Genomic DNA, 15,494 nt, shown 5'->3' with positions numbered 1-15,494 from the left:
GTCTTCAATGTCTTGGAAAATGGTGAGCTGCTAGGGCACAACTTGTACAAGTTAGGGGCTTGCATGTTTGAGGTTTTTTTTTTTCTCTCAAGCATAGTGAATCTAAACTTTAAATGTAATGTTAACTTTCACAAAAATAAAAAGGAAAAGAGGAAAAGAGCCCAAGAGAATACACAAGAATCAGAGACCCATTTGTTCACATACTCAGGAATCGCATAAAAAACACTAAACTGGAAGCAGTAATATGTATACAGAATACGTGGTGCAGACCCATGGAGGTCCTGGGCATGCTGCCCTCAGTCTCTGAGGTAATATGAGCTTTTCTCATGTTGATATAGACCATCTTGTTTCCTCAGTGTCCTCTTTCCCTCTGGCTCCTATACTTTTTCTACCTCTTCTTCAATGGGGTTCCCTGAGTCCTGAGGGGAGGGACATGAGCATACAGCCCCTTGAATGTTTGTCAATTACATGTAACCCAATCCTAGGACTGGAAGCTTCACTTGGTGGCAAAAGATGGCCAGTTGTGTTCTGTTTCCCCCATTATTTGATGGTTTCAGATAGATCACCTTCACATATATATTTTAGGAAACTTCTGCTGCTCCCCTCAAATGGACCTTGAATTTACCTGTCTCTCCCTTATCTCCTCCTCCCTCCCCCTCTCAATTTTGTCCTCCCTTAGATATCTATTCTATTTCCCTTTCCTTACTCTATACCTACTCTGTGTGCTCCTACAGATTGTAGCTTGGTTATCATTGATTTAATAGCAAATGTCCACATATTAGCAAATATATACCATATTTGTCTTTCTGGGTCTGGAATATCTGACTCAGGATGTTTCTGGGTTTTTGTTTGTTTGACTGGTTACTTTTTTTTTTTTTTACTTCTGTCCATTTACGTTTGTCTCTCACAATTTCATTTTTAACACCTGAATAATACTACATTGTATAAATATACCAAATTTTCTCTATCCATTCTTCTGTTGAGTGACATCTAGGTCATTTCCAGTTTCTGGATAATATGAGCATATCAGCAATGAACATGGTTAAGTAAATGTCCCTGTGGTAGTGTGGAGCATCCTTTGGGTGTATGCCCAAGAGTGTTATAGCTGGATATTAGTGTAGATACATTCCCAGTTTTCTGAGGAACCACTATATTGATTTCTATAGTAGCTGTACAAGTTTACACTCCCTCCAGCAATGGAGGAGTGTTCCCCTTGCTCCACATCTTGCCAGCATGATCTGTCACTTGCTTTATTGATCTTAGCCATTCTGGTGAATGAAATCTCAAAGTAGTTGACCATGTGCTGTGCTCTACAAAAGCTATTCAATTCCAAGAGGTCAGATGCAACTATAACCAACAGAATGCAAGAGATGGAGAACAGCATCCCTGTTGTTGAAGATATGGTAGAAGAAATAGATTCATCAGTCAAAGAGAACACTAAAGCCAACAAAGTCCTGACCCTAAAGTTCCAAGAAATTTGGACCACCATGAAAAGACCAAACCTACCAATAATAGGGATAGAAGAAGAATACCAAACTCAAAGGCACAGAAAATATATTTAACAGGATCATAGGAGAAAACTTTCTAAACGTGAAGTAGGAAATGCCTATGAATATACAAGAAGCCTATAGAACACCAATTATACTAGAAGCCCCCCAAAAATCCTCTCGCCACATAATGATTAAACAACTAAATGTACAGAATAAAGAAAATATAAAGAGCAGGAAAGGAAAAAGTCCAAGTGACTTGTAAAAGCAAACCCATCAGAATAACAGATGAATTCTCAATGAAGACTTTGATAGCCAGAAGGACCTGGACAGATGTAATGCAGACACTAAGAGACCATGGATGCCAGCCTAGACTATTATAACCAGCAAAACTTTCAATCATCATAGATGGAATGAACAAGACATTTCAAGACAAAGCAAGATTTAAACAATTCTTATCCACAAATCCAGACCTACGAAAGCACTAGAAAAAAATTCCAACCTAAGGAAAACACAGGCAATAGATAACACTACAGAAGTGAACCCCAAAGAGGAGAAGTACAAACACACTACCACAAAAAATACAGGAATGAACGATGACTGATCATTAATATCCCTTAATATCAATGGACTTAATTCACCTATAAAAAGACACAGGCTAAGAGAATGGAAAGAAAAATAGTACCCATCTTTCTGCTGCATACAAGAAACATACCTCAAATTCAAAGATAAAGAATAAAAGTCTGGCAAAAGATTTTCCAATCAAATGGTCTTAAGAAGCAAGCTGGTGTAGCCATCCAAATATCCAGCAAAATAGACTTCAAACTAATATCAATCAAAAGAGATCAAGAAGGCCATTACATACTCATCACAGGAATGATCCACCAAAATGAAGTTTCAATTCTGAACATTTATGCCCCAAACACAAGGCCACCCACATATGTAAAAGAAACATTACTAAAGCTTAAATCACACATTAATAGTGGGAGACTTCAACACCCCACTTTCACCACTGACAGATGTGCAAAATTGAAACTTATCAGAGAAATATAGGACTTAAGTGATGTTATGACTCAAATGGACTTAATAGATATCAAAAAAACCTCTACTCCACAGAATTGGAAAATCTAAATGGATAATTTTCTGGATATTTGCTACATACCTAAGTTAAATCAAGACCAGATTAAACCATTTAAATAATCCAATAACCCCTAAGGGAATAGAATCAGTCATTAAAAGTCTCCCAACCAAAAAAAAAGCCCAGGAGCAGATGGTTTCAGTGCAGAATTCTACAAGATCTTCAGAGAAGAGTTAATACTAATACTAATACTTAATACTAATCCACAGAATATAAGCAGAGGAAACATTACAAAACTCCTTCTATGAGGCTACAATTACCCTGATTCCTAAAACAAACAAAGATGCAACAAAGAAAGAAAACTACAGATAGATCTCCCTCATGAAGACTGATGCAAAAATACTCAATAAAATACTGGCAAACAGACTCCAAGAACATATCAAAACAATTATCCACCATGATCAAGTAGGCTTCATCCCAGGGATGCAAGGGTGGTTCAACATATGAAAGGCTGTCAATGTAATACACCATATAAACAAACTCAAAGAAAAAAACCAAATGATCATCTCACTAGATGCAGAAAAGGCATTTGACAATCCAGCACCCCCTCATGATAAAGGACTTAGAGTGATCAGGAATACAGGGCACATACCTAAACATAATGAAGCCAATTGACAGCAAGCCAACAGCCAACATCAAATTAAATGGAGAGAAACTCAAAATGATTCCACTGAGACTGTCTGCTCTTCCCATACTTACTTAATATAGTACTTGAAGTTCTATCCAGAGCAATAAGACAACATAGGGAGATTAAGGGGATACAAATTGAAAAGGAAGAAGTCAAGCTTTCCCTATTTACAGATGACATGATAGTATAGATGAGTGACCCCAAAAATTCAACCAAGGAACTGATGCAACTTATAAACACCTTCAACAACATAGCAGGATATAAGATCAACTCAAAAAAATCAGTGGCCCTCCTATATACAATTGACAAATAGTCTGAGAACGAAGTCAGAGAGACATCCCCCTTTATAATAGCCACAAATGATATAAAATACATTAGGATTACTCTAACTAAGCATGTGAAGTCCCTGAAAAAAGAAATTGAAGAAGATGTCAGAAAATGGAAAGATCTCTCATGGTCATGGATAAGCACGATTAACATATTAAAAATGATGATCTTACCAAAAGCAATCTACAGATTCAACGCAATCCCTATCAAATTACCAACACAACTCTTCACAGATCTGGAAAGACTAATACCCAGCTTCTTATGGAAAAACAAAGAACCCAGGATAGCCAAAAGGATCCTGAATAAAAACCAACCTCTGGAGGCATCATGATCCCTGACCTCAAGCTCTACTATAGAGTTGTAGTAATCAAAACAGCTTGGTACTAGCATAAAAACTGCCATGTGGACTAATGGAATTGAATTGAAGACCCTGACATTAACCCGCACACCTATGAACATATAATTTTTGACAAAGAAGCCAAATTTGTACAATGGACAAAAGAAAGCATCTTCAACAAGCAGTACTGGCAAAACTGGATGTCCACATGTAGAAGGCTGCAAACAGGTCCATATCTGTCACCATGTACAAACTTAAGTCCAAGTGGATCAAAGACCTCAACATAAATCCAGTTACTCTGAACCTGATAGAAGAGAAAGTAGGAAGTAGTCTTAAACGCATTGGCATAGGATATCACTTCATAAATATAACACCAGTAGCACAGATACTAAGAGAAACAATCAATCAATGGGACCTGTTGGAACAGAGAAGCTTTTGTAGAGCAAAGGACATGGTCAACAAGACAAAGTTACAGACTACAGAATGGGAAAAGGTCTTCGCCAACCCCACATCTGACATAGGGCTGATATCCAGAATATATAAACAACTCCAGAAATTAGACATCAAAATGACCAACAGTCCAATTAAGAAATGGGCTATAGAACTAAACAGAGAATTCTCAACAGAGGAATTTCAAATGGTTGAAGGACATTTAAGGAATTACTCAACATCCTTAATCATCAGAGAAATGCAAGTCAAAACTACTCTGAGATACCACCTTACACTTGTCAGAATGGCAAAGATCAAAAATATTGAAGACAGCTTATGCTGGAGAGGATGTGGAGCTAGGGGAACTCTCCTCCACTGCTGGTGGGAATGGAAACTTGTACACCCACTTTGGAAATCAATATGGTGCTTTCTTGGAGAATTGGGAATCAATCTCCCCCAAGACCCAGATATACCACTCTTAGGCATATTCTCAAGGAATGCTCAATCTTACCACAAGAGTACTTCTTCTGCTATGTTCATATCAGCATTGTTTGTAATAGCCAGAACCTGTAAACAACCTAGATGCCCTTCAACTGAAGAATGGATAAAGAAAATGTGTTTCATATATGCAATGGAGTACTACTCAGCAGAGAAAAGCAATGCTATCAATGGTTTGTAGGCAAATGGATGGATCTAGGAAGAATATAACCCTGAGTGAGGTAACCCAGACTCACAAAGACAAACATGGTATGTACCCACTCATGGGAGGATACTAGATGTAAAACAGAGATGACTAGACTGCTACTCACAACTCCAAGGAGGCTACCTAGAGTATAGTACCCTAAGAAAGACATAGAGATTGCCCAATGACAGAAAAATGGATGAGATCTACAAGAGCATAGTGGACTTAAGTGGGGGTAATGTAGTGGGTAGCCATTCCAGCCTTGGCCTGGAAGTTCCAACCCCCATTGAGGCTTTGGTAATGGTTATACCTACAAGGTGGGGCTGAGAGTGGTCGCTGAAGACCCAGGATCCAAATGAGAGGGATCTCTTGGTGCCCGGACCCTGGACGCTGGAAGTAGACCAAGCAGAGTTCTCTAGAGAACACTGCCGGAGTGTGCCATACCTTTGCCAGACCCTACCACCTACCTATCCCTTCATTTGTAAGTTACCCCACAAAATAAACCTCCCTTTTTACTATGTGGAGTATCCTTAATAATTTCACCAATAGGGTAATAAAGGGCAAGGTTCGAGGGAAAGAGAGTTTAGGAGAGCAAGCTATCCTGGCGGGATCAAGATCAGACAGGGAGAACAAGGAATAACAGACCATGATAAATGAAGACCACATGGGAATAGGAAGAAGCAAAGTGCTAGAGAGGTCCCCAGAAATCTATAAATATACCTCCATAATAGACTACTGGCAATGGTTGAGAGAAAGCCCAAACATACCTACAGTTGTGATAAATGGCCAAACACCCTAACTGTCATGCTAGAACTTTCATCCAACAACTAATGGAAGTGGATTCAGAGATCCACAGCCAGGCCCCAGGTGGAGCTCTGGAGTCCAACTGTGAAGAAAGAGGAGGGATTGTATGAGCAAGAATTGTTGAGACCAAGATTGAAACGACCTCCTTCTGTCAGAAAAAAAAAGTATTTTCCCATCCCTGTTCACAGTAGCAAAGCAAAATTCACTTGTGCCAAAGACAAAACTCAACAAGCTATCCTTCCACAGGTAGTGATAAACAAAAGCCCTTCAAAATAATATTCTAAGAATCACTGAATTCAGCCTTGAGAAAAGCAAAACTCTGCCCCATGCTACCACATTGACTAGTGGTAGTTTGGGACTAGGGAGAAGAAAGGGTAGATATCTAATAGGCAAGGATTTTCATTTGCCAGCACAAATTACTAGGACTGTGTCCAAAAGCAGCTTGCAACAACTTCAGGCTGCTGGCTGGGTTCTGAACTTTAGACTTAGGGGATGGCTTTTATGTTTCTGTGTTTCAGGACCATTTTTTTAATGAAAGAAAAATAAAAATAAAAATGTGTTCCAGTGAGCATTTTAGAAACTTGGTTTTCATTAAAGCTTCATAAAATTTGTCCTAAATTCCCAAAGGGCACACTCCCTACTTCCAAGATAGAGTCAGGTAAAGACTTTGTGGATGGATTCAGGGCCAAGAGGGGGTAGAAAGTCAACCCTGATGACACAAACTAGTAATCTCAGCTACTGAAGAGGCTGAGGCAGGAGAATCACAAGTTCAAGGCCAGCCCGCACAACTCAGACCCTGATTCAACAAAACTAAAAATGGTCAGGCAATGGACCTCGTTGCTGAGCATGTGTGAGTGTGCCCAATCTCAAGGCAATTAATTTTCTTTTAACAAAGCCTGGTGGTGGTTGTGCAAACCTTTGCTCCCAGCACTTGGGACACAAGGACAGGGGGATCTCTGAGTTTGAGGCCAGCCTGGTCTACATAGCAAATTTCTGGAAAGCCAGTGTTAACACAGAAAAACCCTGTCTCAAAGGAAAAAAAATTAACAAGGGTGCAGCACGTCATGGGAGATAAAGAGCCCAAAGCCCTAAAAAAAAAAAAAAAAAAAAAAGGCCTGGTACATACCGTCTGAGGGCATCTTGAAATATCATCCACAGTTCCCACAGCTGCCCAGGTGTGAACTTGTATGGTTTGTGAGACCAGAAGAGTGATGGCTGCTCACGGGCTATGTTCTCAGCCTCCTCCAGCTCTTCCTCTTCAGGCTTCTGGAGACTGTCTTCAGTGTTCCTTACGTCATAGTTCTCACAGTTTTTGCCACTTACAGGGCTCAAGTACAACACCTGGAGCTCTTCCGCCATAGTAGCTACCACCCACTGAAATGGCCTCCATTTGCTCAGCCTCAACTGATGATACTTCTTCTTCGCAGAAGCCCACACCATAATAGTTGAAGTTAAAATAAAAGTACCTTGAGCCATAGCTGCAGCTCTAAAGATCTTCAAGCCCTAGGGCCCCTGGAGAGCAAATTAGGGTTCTTCAGGAAAAAAAAAAGCTGCACATGTTGCTCTGTGATGGCCACGTGCCCTCTTACTATGGCTTTTGGCTCGTATCCGTGGGTGGGGCTAATTTTGATACTCAAAGGATGTGGTGTGGTTGTGAATGTGGGCATGGACCCATCCAAAGGGAAGACAATTGCCAAAGGATGCTTGGCAAAAAGGGCCACTTGGAGTAGAAGGCTGCTTTTAGGATGCATTCAAGAAATATACTCCCAAGTTGAACCCAAGCTGTAGGTCCCCATTCATTCTAGAGAATAGGAAAGTAGGGGAATTAGGACAGTGCTCCCTGACCAAAACAATACTGTACTTTACATTGAGGAACTTCTTATGGCCCAATTCTTCAAAATCCTAGCCTAAATTATCCATAGTCTGGGAATTAACTTGACATAATTGGGCAAGAGGCTTATTTCTGCATGGACACTCAACACAAAGAGAGCCTTGGTTATATAGATGGTAAGCGCTATCCTTTGTGGCTGAGTTTGAAAGCATTCTCACTGGGGAGTCCCAGTATACCCTTATGATAAACACTGGGGAAGGCCAAATATTCCACATTTTTTTATATAACATCTTTACCAGAGTCCACATGTTATGTCCTGCCTAATTGTGATCAAAACCAAAATGCTGACACTGCATGGAGTCCAAACTCTTTTGTGTTGTGAATATCAAAGATGTAATGGTTAGAGAGATTGCAACATCTCCCAGGATACAGTACATTTTAATATACTGCACTTTGCACACAAGTTAAAGAAATACACTCAGTAGAGAAATTTTTCTACAGTTAATTTCAAGGATTTACTACTTTAGTACTGGAAAGACAACTCAGTGGTAGATAACACTTGCTTAATATGAGGGCCTGTGTTCCATTCCTAGCACTGAAGAAAAGGGCTTCATTGTGAATAATTTCTTAAATATTAAATGCAACCGTTTTTCTGTAGTAGGCCATTTCTATAGCCTGTAGATAGATATTTTAACCACAGAGTACAACATTAATATTCAGAGAATGAACATATCTGATATTCACAGAGGTAACTGTGGATGGTCTTAGCTCTTATCCAAGAAGCTTATTTTTTGTTAGTTCAAGAAAGCAGTACTTTGTATAAATTTGAAGAATTACAAGTGGAAGCAAATACAAGATACAATCTGACAACAAATACTTTGAGTTAGACAAATGACTGTACATGCATAGCATCACTTCTGATGGTTACCTAAGCAGATGCTTGGGCTATGACAATGGTTTCCAGAATTAATGTGGCTGTCTCAGTGAATCACAAGAGCAAGTGGATGTCAAGTGGAGCTTCATGCCAACTGCTTGTGTTACTGCTTGTCCACCTCTCCATGGGTGAAGAAGAGCTACAGCCTCATACTGCAGGAGCTGTACTGTCTGAAGCACCTGGACATCACCACAGACCAAAAGGCACACAAAACTTACATTACTTAAGTATAAATAATTTACTTGAGGATTAGAACTTTGACAGAGATTTGGGGCTACTTTCCTGAAACTTCCATAGAGGTCTTAAAATGTCTTTACATTCTATCCATGGGTGGTAGAGTGAGGGCTCAGTTGTTAAGAGTACTTGGTGCTCTTGTAGAGGACTCAAGTTGATTCTTAACACCCATGTGGTATTTCACAACTAATTTCAGGGAATCCAATACCCTCTTCTCATGAGAAACTGTTTCTGGGTTTGAACCAATTTTTTTATATAATGTATGGACAAGAGAATTGTACAACTGCACATTGTTGGTTTGTCCTGTCATACAAGTTGAAATAATATCTCCTCCCATGTATTGAATAAAAAAATGTCATTGGTTTCTATACTCCAGTTCCAGGGGATCTGACACAATCTTCTGGCTTCTGTGAGCATAAAATATACACAGGGATCACAAACATATATGAAGATAAAACATTCATGAACACAAAATAATGTTTTAAATGTTAATTCTTTGTGGTCTTTCTCTGTAATGTGGTGGATCTTTTTTTTTTCTTATGCAAGTCATACACTGTTTGATTTTAGCAACAATCACTTGATTCAGGAGGTTAGCTGTTTTAGTAAGGAATCTCACTGTTGCCTTTAGCTGAGGACAATGACTAGTGTGTTGAATAGTTTTGTGTTAACTTGACAAGAGCTGAAGTAATCAGAGAAAAGAGCCTCAATGAAGAAAATGCATCCATACCCTGTCTCAAAAAAAAGAAAGAAAAAGAGATAAAAGAAAGAAAGGAAGGAAGGAAGGAAGGAAGGAAGGAAGGAAAGAAAGAGAGAAAGAAAGAAAGGAAGGAAGAAAGAAAGAAAGAAAGAAAGAAAGAGAGAAAGAAAGAAAGAAAAGAAAGAATAAAAAGGAGCGAGTATCCATAAGATGGGGCTATAGGCAAGTCTGTATGGAACCAGTGGTTCTCAACCTGAGGGTTGAATGACCCTTCCACAGGTTAAGACCATCAAAAAACACAGATATTTACATCAGGATTCATAACAGTAGCAAACTTACAGTTATGAAGTAGCAACAAAAATAATTTTATTGTGATTTCAGGCAATTATTATAATTTTATGGTTGTGGGGTCAACACAACATGAGGAACTGTATTAAAGGGTCAGAGTATTAGGAAGTTTGAGAACCACCTTTGGGTCGATAATCTTGGATTCTTAAGAAAGCAGATTGAACAAGTCATGAGGAGCAAGCCAATAAGCAGCATCCCTCCATTGCCTCTGCATCAGCTCTTGCCTCCAGATTCCTGCCCTGTTCACATTCCTATCTCGACTTCCTTCTATGATGGACCACGATATGAAAGTGTAAGCTAAATAAACTCTTTCCTCCCAAACTTGATGTTGTGTTTTATCACAGAAATAGTAACCTGACTAGGACAACCAGTAACTGCAAAATGCCTTCTCCCCTTAACCCTCCAGAAACTCAGTAGAGTGGATACCACAAAGCAATCATAAAACCAAGTTTTTTCCAAAAGAGAAAACAACTGATTAAAGAATACCTTACAGTGACCTTGGTTACCGTTATAATAAAACCATAATAAAAGGTAGTGGTTTTTGTTTTTGCTTTTGTTTTTTGTTTGTTTGTTTTTTACTATCCCAGTTTAAAAACTTGAGTGATGCAGCATTGAAAGACAGTGGAGATAAAATGTCTTTCTTAGATGAATGTGTGAGGTAAGCAGGTAATTCCACTGCCTTTCTTACAGTTGGAATGAACATATTAAAATCTGGAAACATAAACATAAACTGAAAGGCAGTGGCTTGCCCAGTCCAGTACTTCTATCCTTAAACATGACATTGTCTACCATTGGGTGGGGTGGAGGATGCTAGTTTCTCAGTCACACAAAAAGTTCTTCTCTCATCAAACACCATGGGAGGTGAATTGTTCATCCCTTAAACATTGGGAGGAAGGTGTTTTTCTATCCCTATAAATAAATAGGGATAATATCTTGGTTGGAGGAAGAACACTACATTTATTGTGCTGTGTTGAAAGTTAATAACAAATATTCAAATTGTGCCTATGTGTAAAATACCGCATTCTCTGAGCACCCCTTATGTACCTTAAAAATTTGGCAAAGATACATTCTGCGTAATTAGCACTTGTTGAAGGACCATATGTTCATGTGAATCAAGCTTTGTTTGGATTTTGGATGTATCAAAACAAGTGAATGGGCTTCTTATGCAGAGAACTGGACATCAATGGTAAACACAGTGCTTTTAAAATTTCATAAATTGCCTCTTTGTGCTAACTGATTATTTCCAGGTAAAATTTCTATAACTTCCTTTATTTAATTATCTTGTTGAAGTCAATTGTGAATTTGTGAGGGTATGTTCCTAGGAGTACCCACCAATATGAATGAGATTAGTTTTGAAAAATTTTTGTGGAATAATTTTCCTGCACACTGTTAAGCTTTGTCACTTGGATTGGTTTAATAAAAAGCTGAACAGCCAATAGCTAGGCAGGATTTATAGTGCAGAGAGGATGCTGGGAAAAAGAAGGGCAGAAATGTGTGGAGTCACCATCCAAATGGAGAGGAAGTAGCATGGGCAGTGAAGAGCAAAGGTAATAAAGCCATGAGAGAAAAAGTATGTTTATAAAAATGGGTTAATTTCGGTTGTAAGAGCTAGTTAGTAACAAGCCTAAGCTATTGATCAAGCTTTCATACCTAATAAGAAGTCTCTGTGTCATTATTTGGGAGCTGGCTGGTAGGACAGAGAAAAACTCACTACAAATTATATCTGAAGTGGGGGTTCAAATAATCAAACATAGGGCCTGAGAAAGCAAAAAAAAAATGTTATGAACAAATAGCTGGATGTAGCTTCCTAGTTCTGTAGTCTCTCAGTCCAGCTGGTGCTCAGCTACATGCAGGGGTGCAGCTATGGCTACTACCTGCAAGCTGGAGCCATCTGCCAGCACCATATGCTAAGATGAGCTGTGCCAGCAGCTGACATAGCAGTTTAAGATTTGTCTCACATGATCAGAAAATGTTGCAGATGTTTAGTAAACACAGATCCAGACAGAAAGAACCACAAAACAGGTTACAATGTGTTTAACAGTGTGTGTAGGCTTAAGAAACAAAAGAAAAAGGGTATAGATAGTCCTAAAAATAATAAAATAAAGTCTTTAAAGAGAGAAGTAAAGTAGAACAAGAGGATGACAAAGAAGGAGTAGTTGTAGTAGTAGTACTAGTAGTAGTAGTAGTAGTAGTAGTAGTAGTAGTAGTAGTAGTAGTAGTAGTAGTAGTAGTAGTAGTAGTAGTAGTAGTAGTAGTAGAAGAAGAAGAAGAAGAAGAAGAAGAAGAAGAAGAAGAAGAAGAAGAAGAAGAAGAAGAAGAAGCCATGTAGAGATGGGAAATACACAGGGATTCTGGATCTTGCATGGTGTTGTATTGACTTTAAAATTTTTGATTGTCCATGAGGAAATAACAGCTGCTGAGAGACACTGTATTATAAAAACTACTAAGTTAAATCAACCAATATATATTTTTTAAATATCTTAACTTCAAAATGGGGAAAAGGTTATGTTTTTGTTTCCACAGAAAATGAAAGGCTATGGATTCATTTAGGGTTGATAGAGATCAGATTTGACTGGGGAAGACCCCCAGAAAATCCTGGCTACAGATACAAATAAATAAACCTAGAAAAACCACAAGACAGGTGACATATATTTTACATGCTCAAACATAAAGCAATAAAAAAAACATCCCTGGCCGGCTTGTGTACAATGCACAGTCCATACTTGTGTTAATGCAGATATATATGTTACCTTTGAAAGTTTATGTGTTTTCAGAACAAGGGGAACAGACACCAATGAAAATGGATGGCCAGGTGATCCAGCCTCTCAGAGTGACTGTGTTGTAATTTTTCTCAGAGTTTTACATACAGAACAGCTTCAAGGCTGCTGGCTGAGATGGTCTAGCCTCATAGACTGTTCTAGCCAGGACATGATCATTATCCTAATTTTCTCAGAGTCTCCAAATATGCCTGTGCCCCCAGACAACAGGAAGCAGTCCAGAGAACACAATGCTCTGGCTATCCTGGAATTCACATTGTAGACCAGACTGGCCTCGAACTCTCAGAGATCTGCCTGCCTCTACCTCCTAAGTTCTGGGGAATGTTTAATTTGTTAAAGATATTTTAAAGAGAAAGCTTCAGAATGACCTGTAATTTTTTTCTTGTGTATGTGATTTTGATGTATATCGATGCATTTGAAAATCTTGTGCATTATAAATGGTTTTCTAAGAACTCCACAGTAGTAGAAATTGTACAATTAAAATACTAATAAAATGAAAAGAAGAACAAACATAAGAGAAAAAGAGAGTGATAAGGAGAATATGTTGTGAATCATGAAGAAAATGAACATTGGCAGGAGGTGGAAATTATGAACCTAGGCACAAACCCTGACTTGGGTGTATCCTGGGATGAATCTGTCTGGCTCCCAGCTTCTTCATCCATGAAATGAGGATAGCATCATTATTACAAGACAAAGTTATCAACAGCACACTCCCAGCACAGCTGTTCTTGCACATGTCTAAGAAATTACCCCCATTGTCTTCAGCCTGAGATAAATAGTTTATAATAGTTTTCTTTCCCTTCTTGTACCTTTTCCTTTCTGGGACCATCCTGCACTAAGCAGTTAGAGAAACTTAATGAAGGGAAATGGGGAATTTGACCTTGTAACAGACATGATTACCCTTTTACAAAGCTCATTTATAAACTGGGCTCATAATGGAAATAAATGTGTTTGACATTATGACTGTATATCTAGTAATAAAGCTCAATAGACCTGAAAAATAGAACCCTGCCAGTAGTTTGAATGAGACAATTTCTTGACACACCTCTTGAAGTACTCACACAAACTCAGCAAGAGCCTAACCTGGGGAACACTTGAACGTCTAGAGAGAACCTACAATCAGGTCCACATACTACTGGATATTCCAGAACTTGACCAGTTTGTGTGTTGTTGGATGTGGTAAGCATTGACCAGGGTTTCACATGTGTTTGTTGGGTGGTTCTAGTCATCGCTCCAAATCCCAATCTTTGCACTTTCTCCACTGGTGATTTGGCTTACTTCACAGAACATCTGAGCAACTTAACCATATGGCAATCTCAGCACTAGAGTGTGACTTCTAGGTCCACTGAGAGCAACAAGGGATGACTTTCAGTAAACTGCAAATGCTACAGCAAGCCATCATCAGTTATCTCTTCAGAGTGTCGGACCCTCGTGCTAACTATAACTATTTCAGAATGTGGATTGTTGTCCATCACAGCCATGGAGCCTCAACCCAAGTGAAGGGGCTGATGACACCAGATGCAGCAGCCTGAGAGTCAAGAAAGTCAATGGAGAAATTTCTGAACATTGCCAGAACTGAAGCAGATGCTCTGGTGAACTCTCGGAAACAGGAAACAGCCTTTTTCTTTAACACATAGTTCTTTCCTATGTTGCTCTGAGTATTCAGTCCCTAGCATTCTCCTTTCAATGTACCCAGACCTCTGATGCATTGATCCTTCACACTTTCCTCTATACATCTCTCTGCTTTTGCTTCTTTCCAGATGTGAACCCATTCCAAAAACATGTTGATTATGTGGGAAGAAGTAGATACAGGTAAAACACTGCCCATATCTTAGCCAGGAGCAGAGGCCCTAGCAGCAGCAGGAAGCTGACTGGCAATGATGGCTATCTTAGGTAAGGTTTCTATTGCTATGATAAATCACTATGACCAAAAGCAACTTGAGGATGAAAGGGTTTATCTCAGCTTACAGTTCTACATCACAATCCATCAGAGAAGGAAGTCAGGTCAGAAAAATGAACAAGGCAGGAATCTGGGGGAAGGAGCTAAGACGGAGGTCATGCAGGCGTGCTACTTACTGGCTTGCTCCTCATGGCTTACTCAGCCTTGCTCGTGTAGCACCCAGGATCACCAGCTCGTGGGCAGAATTGTCTACAGTTAACTGGGCCCTCTCACATCAATCATCAATCAAGAAAATGCATTAACACTTGACCACAGGGAAATTTGGTGGGGAGATTTCCTTAGTTGTGTTTCCATCTTTCAAAATGTCTCTAGCTTCTGTCAAGTTGGCATACAACTAGCCAGGACAGTTGTAGCAGAAGTTTCTCTGGTCCCACTGGCCCCCCAGTCCCATAGCTGCTTATTAAATAATCACTCAGAGGCTTATATTAGTTATGAACTGTATGGCTTATGGCTCCAGCTTCTTGCTAGCTGGCTATTATAACTTAACTCATTTCTATTAATCTAGAAGTTACCATGTGACCATGGCATTACCAGATTGCTGGCATCTTGCTGCTCCTTGGGCAGAGGCTGGCATCTCTCCTTACTCTCCTTTTCCCTCTAATTATCTCTCTTGGATTTTCCCACCTGGCTCCATGATGCCCTGCCATAGGCCAATGCAGCTTTATGAATTCACCAATGGGAACAGCATATATTCACAGCATATGGAAAGACATCCCACAGCACCACTGTGCACGATTCCTTTCCCCTTTCACCGTCAAAGATGGAAGAGGTTTTTAGGCAATCCAGGGACAGTCAGCATTTTCCTAAGTATTCAAAAATCCCTAAAGTGACTGTGGATTTAACACCTGGCTCAATGAGGTACCCAATCTCAGAGAACAGAA

Source organism: Onychomys torridus, unplaced genomic scaffold, assembly GCF_903995425.1.
Source record: "Onychomys torridus unplaced genomic scaffold, mOncTor1.1, whole genome shotgun sequence".
Taxonomy (NCBI): Eukaryota; Metazoa; Chordata; class Mammalia; order Rodentia; family Cricetidae; genus Onychomys; species Onychomys torridus.
Note: the sequence above shows the minus strand (reverse complement) of the source record.